General features: G+C 45.9%; 1 pseudogene across 1 annotated transcript; it reads right to left on the reverse strand.

Annotated features, from left to right (window-relative positions):
- Window positions 1-19953: 19953 nt before the first annotated feature.
- On the reverse strand, window positions 19954-20705 carry LOC308512181 (TCF3 fusion partner-like; annotated as a pseudogene). Its single transcript has one exon. The product of its transcript is annotated as a TCF3 fusion partner-like (transcript).
- Between the last annotated feature and the right edge of the window lie 414 nt (window positions 20706-21119).

The raw sequence follows: 21119 nt of genomic DNA on the forward strand, positions 1-21119 counted from the left end.
ACGATGAAAATAGAGTGTAGAACACTAATCCCAAAATAAAATAAAGAAAAAAAAATAATAAAAAATAAAATGACCTTTGAAAAAATGGTAAAAGGATAGCAATAATACTGGTTAAAAAATGTAGTAATTAAAAAGGTAAAATCAGGTGATGAAAAAAATAAAAAATAAAAAAAAATAAATAAAATAGGTTCTTAATGAAATGGTGAAGAAAGAATTAAAAATATATATATATAAAAATATTCGGAAGTGAAGGTGCTTCAGATCTTCCACTCTTCTTTTTGGCACGCCTCAGTCCTGCCAGGCATTCAGGGGAGTGTTGAACTTCCCTGCGATACACTGTCCCTCCGTGCAGTAAACCACAGACCTGAATTTAAGGCAGGTTGTATTTTTTTACCAGACTGCCTTTATTTGTGATCGCAAAAGAGACAGTTCGTGGCTCTGCCTCTGGGTGGCAGTGTGTCTGGATTTACCTCCGAAGCTCTAAGTCCTCTCTATCAGTAGGGTTTTGTCCTCTATGGTATTTGAAACTGATTCGGGAAAGACCACTGCCCAGAGCTGGTTCCTTGCCACTGTCCGCTGTTTCCCAGGCTCCCCAAAAAGAACTTTCCCCTACAGGCTCTGCGAATGACCCCAACTGGGGAATCCCATGCGCTGGGTTTAATAATCAAATGCACGGATCTAAGGGGAACTGTAACAAGAGCCTGATAGTTGTGCGAATTCGCAAGCCTCCACCTTCCAGGTCTGCGCGCAGTCTCTGCGCGCAGTCTCCGCGCGCAGTCTCAGCGCGCAGTCTCCGCGCGCAGTCTCCGCGCGCAGTCTCCGCGCGCAGTCTCCGAGCGCTCACTCGCCCCTGGCACCAAGCAGCCAGCAGATTGGCAAAGTCCAAGGCTGCTCCTTTACATCCAGTCCAGCTATGGGCTCATTTTTCGCGTTCCCTTCTGCCAGCAGCCCTGTGGGGCCCCTTCCCCACTCGCGGGTCACGCTGGTCCCAGCGGCTGCGGACTCTGTGGGGCGCAGATTCCGCCCCGCGCGCGCGAGCTCGGTCCTCCCTCCAACCCGAACTGCAAACCGCACCTTTAGGGGATGTCCAACCTTTCTGTGAGAAGAAGCAGTGCTCGTCTGAGTTCACGCAGTCACGCTGCTTGAGATCCCTTGTTTCCAGGTTAGTAGCTGGTCTCTGGATGCCGGCAACAATCACCCAAGATGGCGCAGTCTCCACTGCTTAGCTGGCGCACCAGGAGAGGCTTCAGCCGCAGTCTCCAACCGTCCTTTTTTTTCCCTGGGGGGTTCTCAGTCTTTCCTAGCTGCAGACAATCTCTCAGCTGAAAATCCTCTACCTATTCGGGCTGAATGTTACCCGTTTCAGCTGCTCACCCTTATCTGCTCCAGGACAAGGCACAGGACACGTCCGCTTATACCTCCGCCATTTTTCCTCCTCCCCTGTCAACCTTTATGATTCTTACTTTTGCATTAATGTTTAATTATGATGTGGCTTGGTGTTGGTCTTTTTGGGTTCATCTTATTTGTGACTCTGTGTGGTTCTTGGACTTGCATAGTTATTTTCTGGCCTGTATCAGGGAAGTTTTCTGTCGTTATTTCTTCCAACATGTTTTCCCCTCCCCCATCTGACTGGAAGAACTGGCTGGGTCTATAGACCAAGACTGAGCACAGACCTGCTGAGAACCTGGATTGCGGTGAGTGATGGTCACCTAAATGTACACTCCTGCTTTTTGCCCATGACCCTGATCATGTCCACCGCTGCCACACATAGAGTGGCATGTTCCCATTCTCCGGTGACTTCTCTAGGCACACTCCCATCAGGCTGGCCCAGGTGATGGACATGGGAGCCTTACATCAGGAACCAGTGCCTTGTTCTTGTGTCACCGTCCCATGACCCACTCAGAGATACGAGTGCAGGCGACTGATTCAGGCATCAGATACTGAACATGGAGAAGGAAGTCAATTGATGGCCCCTGCCAAGGTCTCTTGCCTGGAGAGAGAAGTAATGAGACTTGGAAAGTGGAATGCTTCTGTAATTTCTTAAATTCTGCCGAACATGAGGAATTACTTTTACTCATCATCTTGACTCAGAATCCAGCTTCAGGTTCACAATGGCCAGCTATCAGACAAGTGTAAATGAGCAACATGGTTGTGACCAAAAAAAGGATGGAGAGATCCCAGGGCAAGCCATGAGGCCAAAGAGCTTCACACTAAAGGAACTCTCCCAGAGACGGGTGCCCACGTAGGCAGCAGGAAGGATGGGACCTTGGAAGCTTATCCAAAACTAGTAAGCAATGTGACAGTTCACCAGGGCATGGAAAAGACTCTCACTCTGTGTGGAAAGTTGTATGAGCAGAAGACCCTCAAGCCATGTTTAAACTACTCTTGAAATAGTTTGCAAAGGCGCATGTCAGTGTTTAATTCTCAAATATTTAAAATCACAGGGTGCTAACTAGTGATTTTACTACTTTATTTATTTACATGTATGGTATGTTTATAACAGTTTTTTAATGTTGTGACATAACTCTGTAATAGCCATTGAAAAATAACAACTTTTCCTATGGTTATTTGGATTGCTGGGCAGGGTATTAGCTGGAGGTACTATTCTATGTGGGTTGCTCTACAGTGCAAAGCAAGACTAGTCTGTGATTTACTCATTTTGCATTTCATTTGTTTTGTTTGTTTGTTGGTCTCCTCAATCTAGTGAGGGTTCATGGCTCAGAGATACCCTGAGGAAGATCATGAACGTCTCATGAGGTGTCCGAGCTGATCACCCAGAATAGCAGTGGATGTACCCTTAGGCACTCAGTAAATTTTTTGGAGTAAATCAAGGATTGAAGAGCGAGGAGAGGTGTCTGGCTTTGGCAGGTGAGGATCAGCTGACCCGTGGACATCCCTGAGAAGATGTCCACTCTGTGCCAGTGCCTCCTGCCAGCCCTCACATAGGGCATAGAGGGATTTCCTGTCAAGTATGGATACAGAACTTTTGTGGCCATGAGTCTTATGGAACCGTCTCCAGGGGAACAATCAGCAGTGGAACGGGCTGTACAGCCTATAGCATCTGGTTTTCCTCTCAGCCACAATAGTCTTCCTCTGGCTTCGAGTTGGAGATTTAGGGTCAGTGGATGACAGGGATGCAGTAGCAGGAACCATTCTCTCCTTCTCTGGTCAGAAGCATAATTCTTACCATCTGATGAGGCAGAAGTGCAATCTTCACCAGAAGCATCCCTCTGCAGGCCTGAATGCCATGGTCGGGCCCTCCCTTTCCCTCTCGACCTCTCGTCTTCTTTGTGTCCAGGATCGGTGTGTGCCATTCTCCCCACCTTGCCCTGCACTCTCTATTGGAATGACCCAGTGCCTTTGGGGTTGGGATCTGGGAATGTCACTGGCACTTCATCTACGCCAGGCCAACCCTGCACCCCAACCCCTCCCCAACACCACCGCTGTCTGCATAATCTGGTAGATTATGTCTCTGATATTTAAGGGATGCAGATCACAGATTCAGCAAGACTGGCCCATGCTCTGCTGCCATTTCACTTTTGTGCCTCATTCTGGGTCCCTTTTGGGATTCTCTGGGCCATTTTCTGCCCTGTCCCTCTAGCCCAGAGTGAGTGCTCTTCCTCATGCACCTCCCTTGTGCCTCTAGAAGCACTGCCCTTGGCATTAAATGGCTAGAGCCAGGCATGTCTTGGATATGAGGCATGTTCTCCTTGGGGAGCAAAAAAGAGGGGCAATCCCTTGTTTAGGTCTAGATGTCATTGGAACCAGGTCTTGTTGGGCACGGGCAGGGCAGGTAGTGCCAGCAGAGACTTGTGAGTTTGAAAAAGGCACAGAGGACAAAATATGTCAGGGTAGGAAGAGGTCTGACTGCAGAGGGAAAGAAGCCAGGTGGAAGGCTGTCTGCTCGAAGGCTGGGTTAAGAGAGCGGACGATGGGAAAGCCCATGCATGGGGACTGGTCCCCAGGGCCTCTGAAGGCGCATAGAGGCAGGGCTTGCTGTGGAACCCAGGAAGGACATCCTCCTGCCTCTTTGGTGCCTCTTTGGATCCAGAAAGGCAGTTGGGATGTTGATTTTCCTTCTGTACACTGTAGCTTGTCACGTTCTCCAAAACAGCTCAGAAGAATTGGGGAGAACTCCTGATTTCTGTTATCAGTGGGTGTCCCCAGCATGAGATTTCTGATGGGCTGACTGACATTCCAGGGATGCATAAAGAGGGTCCCAGACTTGGAGCACATTCTAAGGACCCCCTTTCTTCCAAAAAAGGTCACAAGGGCAGATGACCTGGGATCGCAGTAGGAATTTTGTGACTGGAGCAGGTTGCAAAGGACGGCCCTATTCGTGGGCTCAGAGGCTACTGTGTTCTGTACGTAAGTGAGGGCTATGATGAGAGCAGGTGGCAGGTGACCAGGATGTGGTGAAAACATCCCCCAAATTCATGTGTGGGTGCTGGGAGTCGGCAGGGCCTGTCCATTACTGGGCAGGAAGTTCTCCTGCCCACAGTGCCATAGCACATGCCCTGGGTAAAGCTGGCTCCGCATGGGGGGCGTGGATAGAGGAGTGTTTCTTGCTCATGAAGAAGGCATGTTGGGCTCAGATTTTGTTTCTAGGTCATTCTAAGTGGTCCATCCTGCCTCCCTGTATCTCCTGGACACTGGGATCTCATAGAGGCAGCCTGAGCTTGGGCTCCTATAATTTTCCAGTTTCTGCCTGGTACATGTAATGTCTGTGTTAAAGAGAAAATCTCAGCCCCCAGGTGGCACCCTCAGGCTAAAATCCCATGATACCAAGTCTAGGCTCAACTGCTGAACTCATTACAGTTTGCACCTCTTCCAGAAACCTAAACAGCCAGTCTGAAATTTTCTGGACAACACCACTGTGCTAATCTGTCATGTGGTCCCTCTGCCTGGAATATGAAGTTGTTGGGGCATCACAATGCAGGGGGTACAGAAGAGCCTACAGAAAATCTGGGCCTCTCTGTCTCTTTGTACTGGGTCAGCACACACAAGGCGCATCCATAGGGACTGGAACAAGTGGTTTCCAGTGAGCACCACCGAGGTACAACTTCTCTGGGGCTGTCACCGGTAACTAGTCCAGGCCCTGGTCTCCAACACTCCTCCCCAATTGCTTGTGGCGGCTCCATGGTAGGGCTTCCCTGTACACAAGTCAGGCCCCCAATACTGAAAGGGACATAAGCCTGTCAGGAACCCAGAGCCCTGGCCTCACCAGTCCATGCCTGTTATTCCCCTGGATCAAGGCCCTACTTGAACTCAAGTTCCTGTGGCCTGGAAACACATTTACATTCTTTTCAGCAAAATATTAAGCTGGCATAAACCTCTGCTTTGTTCTGTGTCCCGCCCTAGAATAGGACATCCTTTTGTAGAGGATGGTCTAATGTTCGAAGACTATCCCTCATGATCCTCCTTCCCATCAATCAAGGAGGTGGTAAAGCAACTCTCAGCCAGTGACAGGCCCTGGGTCTGAAGAGTGGACAACCCCAAGCCAGTTCCCAGAGAGCATTTAAGTGGACACAGGTGAAGGTCACACCGGGGAGATAGGGGTATGGAGGGCCACCCTGAGGGTCAATACAACCAAGTGAAAGGGAGATGTCCTAGTGTGCTGTTGGATCCCACAGTCAATGGACAGTTAGCTGGCCAGCAAGGAACAGGCTCCCTGCCCACCTGCCACTGCATTCTGGCCCTAGGCTGTCTCAGTTTGCTCACTGTGTGGCCTGCCGGAAAGCACGTAGGGAGAAGGCCACACATCCAGGCCCAGGGGCAGGACTCCATTTGCCTGTATGTCTCCCTAATTGTGAGGAAGTCAGTCCTGCGTTTTCTACTTCTACTGCTCCTCATTCAGTGCCAGCCACTCATGTGCTTGCTGCTCTCTGCTGGGTTTCAGCAGTTCATAGCTTGTCACATACAGCACCTGGCCCTTCGTTCTCTTTTTATTGCTCTTCCTGTCTTTGTCTTCTACCTTCCAGTCTTCTAGCTTGGGCCCATCAGAGTAGGAGCTCATTTTCCCGTTTCTTAAGTACATTTTTTTATTGATTTCAGAGAGGAAGGGAGAAGGAGAGATGGATAAAACACCAATAATGAGACAAAATCATTGGTTGGCTTTCTCCTGCACATCCACCTGGGGATCCAAACATAAACTCCGGCCCCTCCTCCAATTGATAATTGAACCATGTCCTCTTGGTTCATAGGCCTACTGAGCCACACTGGCCATCACACTCTGCTTCTTCTAGTGGGAAGAGAAAATGCTGAAGTCTCTGTAACAGTCTGTGAGCTCCCCACTCCCCCAAAAAAGAGGATAAGAGAACAAGGCTCAGAAAATGTGTATCTCTTACAGCAAACGCTCTCTTTCTCTTCCTCTCCCTCTCCTATTCCATCTCCCTCTCCCTGTCCCTCTGTCTGACATGCACCTTGTCTTCCCATTCCCACCTTAACAGGAAATAGTGTCCATAATGGGAATCAGAACCTCTGGAATTTGGGGAAAAGTATACAAATGGGCAGGTTCTTAGGGAGGAAGGGCATAGGCAAAACATCCTGTGGTCTGGGTGTTAATTCCTCTGCACAAAGAGATCGTGCCCATTACCTTGTGTGGAGATTCACCTGTGGGGCCAACTTATGTAAAGCTCTTGTCAGCATGTCCTCCTCTGGAATTGCCCACTGTTATTAGCATTGATGGTATTTATTATCCACCAGATGCAAGATAAGGAAGAAAATGAAAGACAGTGCACACTGGCCAGTGTGTCTGGGCATTTTCCTGTGCACCAGAAAGTTTACTGATTTGATTTCTGGCCAGGGCACATGTCCAGGTTGCAGATTCAGTCCCCAGGCATCCAACATTGTTTCTCTCTCACAGGAATGCATGCTTCTGTGTCTGTCTCTCTGCATTTACCTCTCTCTAAAGAATTAATTTTAAAAAACCCACCATATTAAAACACAACAAAAGAAAACTCATTGCTGCATGTTGCCTCTAAAACCAAGTGTCCTGCACTTGACGCTTTATTTGTTCTGGAGACCACAGTGAGAAATCTAGCAAAATTCTTTATTGGAATCTGGATTATTCTATAAAATATTCAGAAAAGCATAGTATTAAGGCAATGAGGCTGAGAAAGCTTAGATAGAGACTACATCTGTGAAGTTGGGCGCAGAAGGGGCCTGGATAGGAGGTGACTGCTGGTGCACAGGCATCTTGTACATGAAGGCCCTTGGGCAGGGTCTCTAGGGCATCAGAAAGCAAGCAGGGAGAGTAAGGCACACATAATAGGTTCCTTACTACTAGAATGTACCCTAGAGTCCACCAATCTGCACTGCAGTCAGGCAGGCTGGATACAGGGCAGCTGGAGCACACGAATGTCAAAGGGAAGACTCTGAATAAAGAAGAGCCAAAGCCTGACATGCTTGGCTCATTGGATGAGTTTTGACCTGTGAACCAGGAGGTTAGGGTTCAATTCCCAGGCCGGGACATGCCCATGTCGTGGGCTCTTAGCCCAGTTGATGTCTTGTAGGAGGCAGCCAATAAATGATTATCTCTCACCATTGATGGTTCTAACTCTTTCTCCCTCTCCCTTCCTCTGTGAAATCAATAAATAATATATATATATATATGTATATATATATATATATATATATATCTAAAAGTATGTACATAGTTTAGGGTTTTGATACCCTGAATATCCGTTTAGAAATACAAGAGAGCCTTTTGTCATGGTCAGGATTTATATGCTGTTCCTTCTTCCCCTTTAATCTTCCTTTCTAGTCCACTTCCCCATGGGATTGTATATAAAGTGATCTATTTCATGCTGGGACGTTTTGTATTGTTTGTCTTGTTGTATTTCTCTGTACCATAATACGTTATTAATACAAACCTACAGTGGAAAAATTAGGCTGAGTAAATTTGGCATCCAAATGGCTTTACTAAGTATTTCACCAATCCAGGTGCATGCCAGCTGGCAATGAAAAATGGGCTCACTGAGCCATGCCATTCATGGTTTGTTCCACCCCACAACGTGCAATCTGACAGGCTACATTTTAAAATCCTTAAAATTTTGAGGTCCAAGCTTCCTAAATTTTCAACTAATTTCACATACACTATTTCAATAAAAAGAATGTTAAAAAAACACACATTATTGGGGTAATATTTAAAATTGAAGTTGGAAGGCTTGTTGATAACTATACACTCAACAGTCCAAGAGGTGAGTTTTTAAAAACCTTTCCCATTCATGATGTTTGTTTATATTCACTAATAAAAATACTGAGGATTCAAGATAACTCAGAGTTTGAGTGATCATACCCTTTGTGGTACATTAAATGTCAAATAGTTGCAGAGAAAGTGCCTGAATAGTTCTCCAATAAATACATATCACAATCTAGGGGCACTTTTGTTCACTCCGTTCAGAAGTATAGTCAGGAAGCTAACTGGTTCCATTTAAGTGGTAATCTCTGTTTCAATCTTAGTATAACCACTTCAGAAAGTGCTGATGTCACTTAAGTAAGCAAAAGGATGCCCACATTTAGACTTCTTCAAACTTTTATATCATTCCGTATGCAATATTTCCCTATTTATACTATTCCTTTCAAGGTTGAGGACATACAAAATGTCACAGGAAGAAGGTCAAGAATTGTTTTGCAGCTTTGGTGGAGGTTCCCCAATCCTTTTTTCCATTTAGGTTTTCCAAGGAAAATATGTAAATTGTTTACTCTCCCTAACTGGAAACAGGGCAGCATGCCATGAAGAAGTAACACGCTGCTTCATTTATTTTTTTTTTTTATCATTATTGTTCAGATTATTACAGTTGTTCCTCTTTTTCCTCCATAGCTCCCCTCCACCCAGTTCCCACCCCACCTTCTGCCCTTACTCCGACACTGTCCTCATCCATAGGTGTACGATTTTTGTCCAGTCTCCTCCCACGCTCCCCACACCCCCCACATCCCTTTCCTCCGCAAGAATTTTCAGTCCACCCCCTCTCTATGCCCAATTTTATATTATATTCACCAGTTTACTCTGATCAGATTTTTTACTCACTTGATTTTTAGATTCACTTGTTGATAGACATGTATTTGTTGTTCATAATTTTTATCTTTACCTTTACTTCTTCCTCTTCTTAAAGAATACCTTTCAGCATTTCATATAAAATAATATGGAACGCTTCACGAATTTGCATGTCATCCTTGTGCAGGGGCCATGCTAATCTCTATATCGTTCCAATGTTAGTACATGTGGTGCCGAAACGAGCACAGTTCTCTTTCTTTTTTAATAAATATATGTATTATTTGGAAACATTAAGATCTCAGTATGTTTTTTAAAGAATGAATGAGTGCACTCTTTCATGAGCCAATAGTCTTCTTATTTTTTTTAAGTTTATAATAGTCTTTATTATCCATGAGTGAGTGAGATCATGTGCTGTTTTTCCTTCATTGACTGGCTTATTTCACTTAGCATAATGCTCTCCAGTTCCATCCATGCCATTGCAAATGGTAAGAGTTCCTTCTTTTTTACAGCAGCATAGTATTCCATCATGTAGATGTACCACAGTTCTCTAATCCATTCATCTACTAATGGACACTTGGACTGTTTCCAGATCTTAGCTATGTTGAATTGTGCTGCTATGAACATATGGGTGCATATATCCTTTCTGATTGGTGTTTCTGATTTCTTGAGATATATTTCTAGAAGTGAGACCATAGCATCAAATGGGAGTTCCATTTTTAGTTTTTTGAGGAAGGTCCAGACTGTCTTCCATCGTGGCTGCACCAGTCTGCATTCCCACCAGCAGTGCACGAGTGTTCCTTTTTCTCCACATCCTCTCCAGCACTTGTCGTTTGTTGATTTGTTGAAGATAGCCAGTCTGACAGGTGTGAGATGGTACCTCATTGTTATTTTGATTTGCATCTCTCCGATGATTAGTTACTTTAATTATCAGGTTAGCAGATTGCCTTCAGCCATTTTGCCAACAGCAGGGTAATATAATGCGGATTTTCAGCCCTGCTGTTTATCAAAGTTCATTAGCCCTGTATATATATATATATATATTTTACAGGCCCAGTGCACAAAAATTTGTGCACTCAGGGGAGAGGGGGTCCCTCAGCCCAGCCTGTGCCCTCTCGCAGTCTGGGACCCCTCAGGGGATGACCACCTGCTGGCTTAGGCCTGCTCCCCGGGGAATTGGGCCGAAGATGGCAATCAGACATTCCTCTGGCAGCCTGGCAGCCCTCGGGAGATGTCCACTTGCCAGCGGGGAGAAGACCTAAGCTGCAGTCAGACATCCTTAGCACTGCTGATGAGTCTGGAGAGCCTCCCTCCACCACTGCTGTAATGGCTGCCATCAGCCTGGCTTGTGGCTGAGCATAGCTCCTCCCATGTGAGAGCGACCTGACTACCAGAGGGCAGCACCTGCATTGAGCGTCTGCCCCCTGGTGGTCAGTGTGTGTCATAGTGACCAGTCATTCTCAGTCTTTCTGCTGTTAGGGTCAGTTTGCATATTACTCTTTTACTATATAGGATAGAAGCCTGGTGCATGGGAGGGGGCCGGCTGGTTTTCCCTGAACTGTGTTCCAGATCAGGGTGGGGTCCCCACTGTGGTTCCTGGCCAGCCTGGGTGAGGGGCTGATGGCTGTTTGCAGCTGGTCACACACTCTTCAGAGTAAGGGTCCCCACTGGGGTTCCTGACCAGTCTGGGTGAGGGGCTAAGGGCCGTTTTCAGGATGGCAGGCGACTGAAGCTCCCAGCCTCTTCTTTTTATTTTTTATTCTGGGATTTATTTACCTTCTATTGCTGTCACTGGAGCTGAGAGCCGGCTGCAGCTTGAGGCTATGGCTGGCTGAAAGCAGGTATCTGGGTTTGTTTAGCTTCTATAATTGCAACATTGTTGCATCTGGAGCTCAGGGCAGGGCTGCCGCAGGTGGGGAAACTTGGCTTCCTCCGTCACTGGAGCAACCAAGCCTCATGTTCACTTCAGCTGCGTGGCTTCCGGCAGGCATCTTGATTGGGAGTTAATTTGCATATCTCGCTGATTAGCCAATGGGAAGGGTAGTGAAGTTATGGTTAATTCCCATGTTTATCTATTATTAGATAGTATATATATATATATACATATATAGGTATGTATATATATATATATATATATATATGTATATACATATATATATATATATATATATATATATATATATACACACACACACACACACATACATCTATACACACACACACACACACACACATACACACAGACACATACTACTGTTGGTCTTTACCTCCAGCACTTAACTCTGAGGTTTGACAGTGTGATCAGTGCTTCTTTGTGTCTAGATGTCTTGTTGTTCATCAGTTAATGTTGTTCATTATATTCCACAAATGAGTGAGAATGTGATATTTATCATTCTCTGAGTGGCTTAATTTGCTTAGTGTAATGCTCTCCAAGTCCATCCATGCTGTTTCAAATTATAAGAGTTCATTCTTTGTTATAGCAGTAGAGTATTCCATTGTATAGATGTTCCACAGCTCATTCATCCGTGCATCTGCTAATGGGCACTGAGACAGTTTCCAAATCTTAGCTATTGTAAATTGGGCTGGTATGAACATACAGTTGCATATATCTTTCCTGATTGGTCTATCTCATTTCTTGGGATATATATGCCTAGAAGAGAGAATACTGGGTCAAATGGGAGCTCCATTTTTAATTTTTTGAGAAAACTCTACACGGTTTTCCACAGTGCTTGCATCAGTCTGCATTCCCACCAGCAGTGCACATGGATTCTTTTTTGTGTGGCTGTTTTCTTGGATCCAGGGCCTTAGGTATTACAGACTTTTGATCCCCAATACGAATTAGGCATAATGCAGTTCGAATAAGAGCACACATAGTTCAAGATGACAAGGTTACTTGTTTTCCTTGAGCCTGAGTTCAGAGAGTACCTTTTGATATTTTTATTATTTTTTTAATATTATTATACCTGTCTTTGTTGTTTATTGTTACTGCATTAAGCATGCCTTTATTTTAAAGTCTATTTTGTCTGATGTGGGTATTGTTGCTTTTTCTCTGCATCCTCACCAGCACTTGTGGTTTGTTGATTTTTTTCTGACAGCTATTCTGACAGGTGTGGATTGGTAACTCATTGTCGTTTTGATTTGCATCTCTTGGACTGTTCGTGCCTTTGAGCATTTTTTTTGTATGTCTCTTGGCCTTTTGTAGGTCCCCTTTTGAAAAGTGTTAATTTAGGTCCTTTGGTTTGATTGGATTGTTTATCTTCCTATTGTTAATTTGTGCGAGTTCCCTGAAATCTTTGGATATTCAACACTTATCCGGATACCATTGGGAAATATGTTCTTCTATGCTGTGGGCTTTCTTATTGTTTTGTTCAGGATTTTGTTTGCTGTGCAAAAGATTTTTATTTTGATGTAGTCAATTTGTTTATTTTCCCCTTTGTGTGCATTGCCTTTGAAGCTATATTGGTAAAGATATTGCGGAGACGTATCTGATATTTTGCTACATATGCAATCTTGTAAGATTTTTTATAGATTCTCATCTGATGTTTAAGTCCTTTATCCACTTTGAGTTTATTTTTGTGAATGGTGTAAGTAGGTGGTCTAGTTTCATTATTCTGCATGTATCTTTCTAATTTTCCTAACATTTATTGAAGAGAATATCTTGACTCCATTGTATGGTCTTGCCTCCTTTTTAAATTAATAATAGAGCATAATGACTTGGGTCCACTTTGGGGTACTCTGTTCTGTTTCAGTGGAGTATATGTCTTTTCTAGTGGCAGTAGCAGGCAGTTTTGAGAATGGTGGCTTTATATTATAGCTTAATATCTGGTATTGTGTGTCCGCCAACTTTTTTCTTCTTCCTCAGATTGCTCAGGCTATTTTTACTCCATTTCAATTTTTGGAGGATTTTTTTCTGTGTCTGTGATATATTCTGTTGGTATATTAATGGAGATTACAATTAATCTGTAGATTGCTTTCGGGAGTATGGACATGTTAATGATGTTAATTCTACCAACCCATCAACATGGTATATTAGTCCATTGGTTGATATCTTTATCTCCATTTCAATGGCCTGTAGTTTTCCAAGTGCAGTTCTTTTACTTTCTTTATGAGTCAATAAAAATGTACAGTTTTTAATTATAAAGCTTGTTTTCTATCAAAATTACTTCACGCGTGAATTTTAGGACACCCTTTACTTAGGCGACTCCGGTGAAAGGGCCATTTGACCCACAAAGGGGTCGCAACCCACGGGTTGAGAACCGCTATTCTAAAATGTCAATTAAATCTAATGGATCCAGTGTGTCCTTTAGAGGCTCTGCATCCTTGTTATTTTTACATATGGAAGATCTATCCAGAGAAGTCAGAGGGGTGATAAATTCCCTTACTGTGACTGTCCTGTTGTCACACTCTCTGTAAAAGTCTTCTAGAATTTTTGTTAGTTTTGATTTTTTGTTTGTTTGTTTGAGATATATATATATTGAGGTGTTCCTCTGTTGGGTGAATATATGTTTACTAGGGTTATATTGTCTTGTTGGTTGGTCCCTTTAGTATCATGCAGTGACCTTTCTGTCTCTTGTGATGGCCTTTATCTTAAAGTCTATTTGGTCTGATACCCATATTGTTACTTCAGCCTTGTTTATTTTTTTCATTTCCATTTGCATGGAAATTTTTCCCATTCCTTCACTCTCATCCTGTGTGTGTCTTTTGTTTTGAGATGGTGCTCCTGTAGAAAGCATATACTTGCATCATGTTTTTGTATCCATTTTGCTCCACTACACCTTTAGATTGGAGCATTGACCCACTTGCATTTAGGGTTATTATTCATAGGTATTTATTTATTTATTTCCATTTCGTTTCTGTGTGGCTAAGTTTCTGTCTCTGTTTCTCCTTCTCATTACAGCAATCTCTGTAGCATTTCTTGTAAAGCTTGCTTGGAGATGATGTACTCCTTCAGCCTTTTTCGGTCTAGGAAGCTCTGTATTTGACCGTCTATTTTGATTGAAAGAATTGCTGGATATAGTAATCTTGGCCTCAGATCCTTACTTTCCATTAACTTGAGTACTTCATGCCATCTTCTTCTGGCCTGTAGAGTTTCTGATGAGAGATCAGGAGTCAGCCTTATGGGAACTCCTTCATAGCTAACAGTTTTGTCTTGCTGCCTTGAAGATTCTCTCTTTGTCTTTAATTTTTGGCATTTTAATTATGATGTGTCTGGGCACGGGTTTGTTTGGGTACTTCTTCTTTGGGGTTCTCTTTGGCTCTTGATCTTGTGTGGGATTTTCCTTTATCAGGTTAGGTAAGTGTTCTGCCATTGTTTCTTCAAAGACCTCTATGCCTTTCTCTCCTCCTGCCTCTTTTGTCACTCTCGCTATTCTAATACTGTTAGGTAAGTGGTCCTCCTGTTTTTTTTTGTTTTTGTTTTTTTAAATCTTATTTTTTTCTGTCTTTTTTTTATTGGGTGATTTTTTTAACTTTGTTCTAATTCAGTGATTGATCCTCAGCTTTCCCTAATATCTGCCTATTCCTTCCAATGTGTTCTTTATTTGTGTTACGTCATTTTATATCTAGGACTGTTCTTTTCATAGTCACTATATCTTTTTTCATGCTCTTGAGCTCTTCTACCCTCATAACTCTGAAGTCAGATTCATTTAAATGTCTGCTCTGTGCTTCATCTATCTCTATATCTGAAGAATTCTCTAGTTCTGTTATTGGGGGTTGTTTCTTTGTTTCCTCTTTCTGCCTTTCTGTCTGGGTTTGTGGTGAGGAGCTAGGTGGATCCTATATGCCTCTCAGTCTCTAGTGCAGGACATTGTTAAAGTATGTTTCTGACTAATTTGGTCAGGCAAAGACTCAAAGAATCCAGAGATCTCCTCTGTCTATAGACTGATAGGATTCCAACTTCACTTGCCTCCAAGGCAATGGTCATCAGCTGTGACAAGAGTTTGTTTCAACAAGGTGGGGCAGTTGCCTCTGCCTGGAGGTTAATTGTTATTTATAATCTCTTAACTGCCCTCAGGGCATGGCGTTTACCAGTAGTGTGTGTTAATTGTGTCCCCTCCAGGAAAAGCAAATGTCTGCATGGGAGAGATTTTCTCTGCTGCATGAGGAAATGACTTCTCCCAGGAACTTGAAGTGTTTGTCTTCTGAGCTGGTAACCTTGACTCCCAGTTCTGGCTTTTTCCCTCACAGCTCCAGTCCACTTCACCCTCCCTTTGCCAGGGCACAAGGTATGTGGCTCCACAGGGAAGTTTGTGCATTGGCCCTTTAAGAGGATGCCGGAATTTCCAGTTGTCTCTCCCTGGCAGACAGTGCCCTGCTGCTATTCACATCCACAGGTTATATGGGTACCCTCCTCAGTTCTGGTGCTCTCTGCTAGGAGGCCCAGCTTGGGGATTAGACCCAGAGTTCTCAGTGGCAGTCCTCCACAGCTGAGATATCTCTCCGAGACTTCAGTTGCTGTCTGTGGGTGTCAGGCCCGCCCCCTTCCAGCCTCCTCTCCTCCTACCAGTGTCTACGTGGCCTCCACCTTCGGTCCTCGGGTGTCAGGGTTCTCTCCTGTGAGTTTTCCATTGATTATTCAGGAAGTTGTTCTGTATTTTAGTTGGAATATCAGTTTGTTCCTGGGAGCATGTCCCTGCAGCATACACTTATTCTGCCACCATTCTTTTAAAAATATTTTTATTTATCTCAGAGAGAAACGGAGAGCGAGTGAGAGTTAGAAACATCAGTGATGAGAGAGATTCATTGATCAGCTCCCTCCTGCATGCCCCAGACTGGTGATTTATTCCACTCCCAGGTAAGTGCCCTTGACCTGAATCAAATCTGGGCCCTTCGGTCTGAAGGCCAGTGATCTGTCCACTGTTCCAAATTGGCTAGGGTTCTGCCACCTTTTTCAATCTTCTTCAGAATCCCTCTGCATTGTAAAGTCCCTGCTAACATTCTTGTCCAATACACTCCTTTTCATGTGGTTTCAGGATGGAGTTGTGCATGAAGGCCCTAATGTCCTGTGAGTGCACATTCTGATCAATAGCACCATCAGGAAATGTGCATTGAGGCATGCTCAGTAGGCATATAGTAACATAAACCTGCCATGTCTCTTACTGTTTCTGTCTCTGTTTGGATCATGATGGATCCCAACTAAGGCTCTTGTTTCAAGTAGGGGTTGGCAGGATATACTCTTCATTTCAACACATGTTCTTCTGAGAAACTTTGGTAATGGTGCCCTACTCTAAAATGTATTAGGCCATTCAATTATAAGGCCAGATCTTTTTATAAGGACAAGGCATTTATTTTTATTGAATGATAATTCTAAGAAACACATCTAATCTAATAAAAGAGAAACATGGTAATTGGCGTACGACGGCTACCCTTCCCATTGGCTAATCAGGGCAATATGCAAATTAACTGTCAGCCAAGATGGCGGCCGGCAGCCAGGCAGCTTGAAACTAACATGAGGCTTGCTTGCTTCAGTGACGGAGGACTCCAACGTTCCCCACCGGCTGCTGCAGGCCTCTGAGCCTGCAGTTTCAAACATTGTAACAAATATAGACGCTAAACAAAACCTCAGCCAGCTGGGATCTCAGAGCTGGGGTTGATACAGAGTTTTGAGAACTAAAACAAACCAGATACCTGCTTTCAGGAGCAGAGGCCTAAGAGCTGGAGCCTCAGAGCTAAAGCTGGCCCAGAATTAAAAAAAGAAAAAGAAAAAAGGAGCAGTTGGGAGCTTCAGTCCCAGCCTGAAAACAGCCCTCAGCCCCTCACCCAGACTGGCCAGGCACCCCAGTGGGGACCCCCACCCTGAAGGGTGTTTGACCAGCTGCAAACATCCCCTCATCCAGGCTGGCCAGGCACCCCAGTGGAGACCCCCACCCCTGATCCAGAACACTCTTCAGGGCAAACCAGCCAGCCCCACCCATGAACCAGTTCTCTATTCTATATAGTAAAAGGATAATATGCCTCCCAGCACCAGGATCAGCAGAGCCGAGGGGCCTCCCTGCACCAGGATCAGCGTGACAGGGGGCAGCGCCCAAACCCCCTGATTGCCCTTCTCTGTGGGTGATAGAGGGCGGCGCCCCAACCCCCCACCATGGGCCCTGCTCTGTGTGTGATGGGGTAGAGTCATAACCTCCCCATCGGCCCTGCCCTGAGTGTGACAGTGGTGGCGCCCCAACTCCCCTGATCGGCCCTGCTCTGTGGGTGATAGAGAGTGGCGCCCCAATCCCCTGATCCGCCCTGCTCTGTGTGTGACGGGGGTGTTGTGCCAACTCCCCTATCGGCCCTACTCTTTTAGTGACAGGGTGATGCTCCCCAACCCCCTAATGGGCCCTGCTCTGTGCGTGACAGGTGGGGGGTGGGGGGGCGAGCTCCCCAACCCCCTGATCGGCCCTGCTCTGTGCGTGACAGGGGGCAGTGCCCCAACCCTCTGATCGGCCCTGCTCTGTGCGTGACAAGGGTTGGTGCCACCACCTCCCCATCGACCCTGCCTTGAGTGTGACAGGGGACGGTGCCCCAACCCCCCAATTGGCCCTACTCTGAGCATGACTGAGGGTGGCATCGCAACCTCCCAATCCGCCCTGCTCTGTGCATGACAGGGGGTGGTGCCCCAAATCCCAGTGGGCCCTGCTCTGAGCCCAACCAGGGGCTGCACCAAGAGATTGGGCCTGCCCTCTGCCACCCGGGAGCAGGCCTAAGCCAGCAGGTCGTTATCTCCCAAGGGGTCCCAGACTGCGAGAGGGCACAGGCCAGGCTGAGGGACCCCCCCCCCCCCGAGTGCACAAATTTTTGTGCACCGGGCCTCTAATAAATATATAAAGATATACTTTGTGCTTCCAACAATCATATACGTATTGAGGAAATGTGGAGACCAAATAACTACAACTGAATCAATAGGATGCAATTACTGTAGTTCCTCGCATTACATTGTTGACACGTTCCTGAAGTGGGATATAATGCAATATTCGCGTAAGTCAGAACCCACCTACATAAGCACGTATGTCACTCACATGGAGTACACATACACAGCAGTAATGGCGTGAAACAGTAAAAAAAAAAAAAAAAAAAAAAAAAAAAATTAAAAGAAAGATAACAATTCCTGACCTTTACTTGTGGTAAATGAATAATAATAATAAAAAAACCATAAAGCATATATGTACATACGTAGAAATGATCAAACTTTTTTAAAAAATAAATAAATGGGGTATGGAGACGTATCCAGAACCTATGTACTTTGAGTCCAACATAACCCAAGGAATGTCTACATTATCTCAACAGGCTGAAAAGTGACCAATGTGGATTCAGATGGTCTGTTTTTAATGAAAACAAGGTTGGGAAGGCACACTTCAAAGAGTTAGGCATTGCAAGTTCCAAATCAGAGCGTGCACATCGTTGTGAAGAAATAAGGTAAAAGTGACTTATTCATATTAGTAAAGAGATGTTTTAAAATCTAACACTGAGACCCTCACTATAATTTATGTTGGAAAATTGAAAGTATTGATAGCATCAGTGTAGTTAAGAAGAATATGCCTCTGCACTTGAATATAGACAAGCAGCCTGCCCATTTCAATTTTGGATGAGCTAGTGAGCAAAGAAAATTAGTGAAAGGCTCATTTAGGGACATTAGTGGAAAGAATTAGCACTGAAACATAGTACTGTTTGTGGGAGATGTAATATTTCTCATATTTTGAAGGAGATTAGTACCCTTCATATAAGCCATTAAATAATACTGCTAAAGAGCAGTAAAATCTATATGGCCATCATTACCAAAATTCAGGTTATACCTTTAAATTATTCAGCATTAGAAGAGAACCATGCTAAATCGGTGATAAATAATAAAATGACTAGAGGCCCGGTGAACGAAATTTAAGCACTGGTGGCGTCCCACAGCCTGGCCTGCGCCCTCACGCAATCTGGGACACCTTGGGAGATGTGGGACTGCCAGGTTAGGTCTGACACCTCCTGAGGGATGTAGCAGTGCACGAAACGGCAGGCAGCCGGGCAGGAGCCCAAGCTGGAGCCAGGTGCTGTGTTCCCGCTCATCCAGGCCCCACTCCACCTGCCACCACTGGTTCGTAGCCTTGTCACATAGGCAGCAGAGGCTCTTGCTGTCACAGCTGCACTTTCCAGCCTTTAGCCCGGCTTCTGGCTGAGTGATGCTCTCGCTGTGGGAGAGCCTTGACCACCTGGGGGAAGCTCCTGTGTTGAGCGTCTGCGTCCTGGTGGTCGGTGTGCATCGTACCAACCACTCATAATGTCGCTTATGCTTTATATATATATATATATATATATATATATATATATATATATATATATATATACTAGAGGCCCGGTGCACAAAAATTTGTGCACTCGGGTGGGTCCCTCAGCCCGCCCTGTGCCCTCTCGCAATCTGGGGCCCCTTGAGGGCCCCTTCCCCTGGCTGCTGGCACCAGTTTTCTTCCGGCGCCTGGAACCCAGGCCTTCCCTCTTCGCCAGGAGGGGCGTGCACAGTGGGCTAGGGACTTAGCTCTTTTAAAAATACTTCTGAATGTTTGGTAAATAACCCTGTAGGAATCTCCTTTCTGAAACATGTTGGTTGTTAAGGGCTGATTTGGGTAATCAACAAAATGTATGTTAGAATCCTAATCTCCAGAACCTCAGAATGTACCTGTGTATAGAGATAAGATCTTTAAAGAGGGGATTAGATTAAATTGAGGCAGTTCTAGTGGGACCCTTAGCCCATCTCACTGAAGTCCTTATAAGAAGAGGAATGTTGGGGCCCTGCCTCAGTAGGTCCGGGGGTTCCCAAAGGTGTGGATGGAGTCGGCGATGAAGGAATGACACAGAGGCAGCATTCAGGTGATCATCATGTCCAGGTTCTCTTTTTATTGTCCTGTTACATCTATATTTATACTATTTGATCCTAAAAGCATGCCTCTATAAGCTTTTTTTTGCCAAGGAGAGCATGGGGTCTGTTTATTGGGGGGTCAGTCAAAGGGGGAGCTGGCTAGGGTGGGGTAGGGCAGCTACTTGTCTGGCCCCCAGAAACCCAACTTGTGTCCAAAGCCTCGACCACTTTGAAGCCAAAGTCTTCCTCCACCTTTATCTGCATGGGGGCCAGCTCCAGAGACAGCGGGACTCACGCCTGGCCCCCTTCCGGTGGCACTCGCCGCCTCTTCCAACCCCTGGGCCCCTCGCCAGGGGCCAGGCTGCTGGCTTCTGCAGGCGCTGGCGTCCTCCTGGGCGGGGACAGCCCCTCTTTCTCTGGAGGCTGGTTCTCAGCGTTGCCTGGGGTGGGGGCATCTGTGCCCTGGCTGCCCTCATCCTCCAGTAAGATGGTGAACTGGCTGGCCCAGTAGTTGTCACCGTAGGAGTCCAGCACCTTCATGAGGAACCTCCTCTCCTGCTGGAGTCTCCATGTTATCCTCTATATCTGATGGAGCCTGTTCAGGACCCACTCCTTCGCCTGCTCAATCTCCCTGCAGCGCCTGGTACTTCCTGCGATTAAGTTCCCTTTGGCGCCGCTGTTGCCAGCCTCAGGCTGCCTCCTCCTCTTCCTCTAGCTCCTGGAGGCTGGAGCTGCCCAGACCCCCAGACAGGAACTCCACTTCGGTCTCAAGCTCGCTCTCCAGGATGTGACCACCTTCAGCGGAGGCAGCGCCAGCTCCCAGCCAGGAGGTGCTGAGAACTCCTCAAAGCCCACGGCTGCCATGGACCCCTCTCTCTGCCCCAGCTCCATTTCTCCCTGGCTCCAGGCGCAGAACTTCCAACCTTGCAAGCCTCTAGTTTAAAGTGGCTTGCAAAACTACAGCCCATTGGATTTCAGCCAGGCACCCAGGCCCGGCTGCTAAGCCTCCTGTGAGTTGTAGTTCTCTATTTCCAGCTTGCCTCCCTGCCCCACCCCCACCCCAGTCCCAACTGAAAGGCCCTGCTGGCTGGACTAACCCTGTGGCCAGGCATCTGAGTCACCTCGGGTCTTTATTCCTGCCCCGACACCACGCCATCTGGCCATGGAGACTCTCCTCTTGGGAGGCCCCTGGGTCTCCTTCTGGGTCTCCTTCTCGGGCCTGGCTGCATCGCCCCCGAACCGGATGGCGTGCCCCAGCTGCTACACAGCCCCGGGCCCTGGGTCTCCTCAGCCTGGGCACCGGAT

This window comes from Myotis nattereri (assembly GCF_964212035.1).
Source record: "Myotis nattereri genome assembly, chromosome: Y".
Lineage (NCBI taxonomy): Eukaryota > Metazoa > Chordata > Mammalia > Chiroptera > Vespertilionidae > Myotis > Myotis nattereri.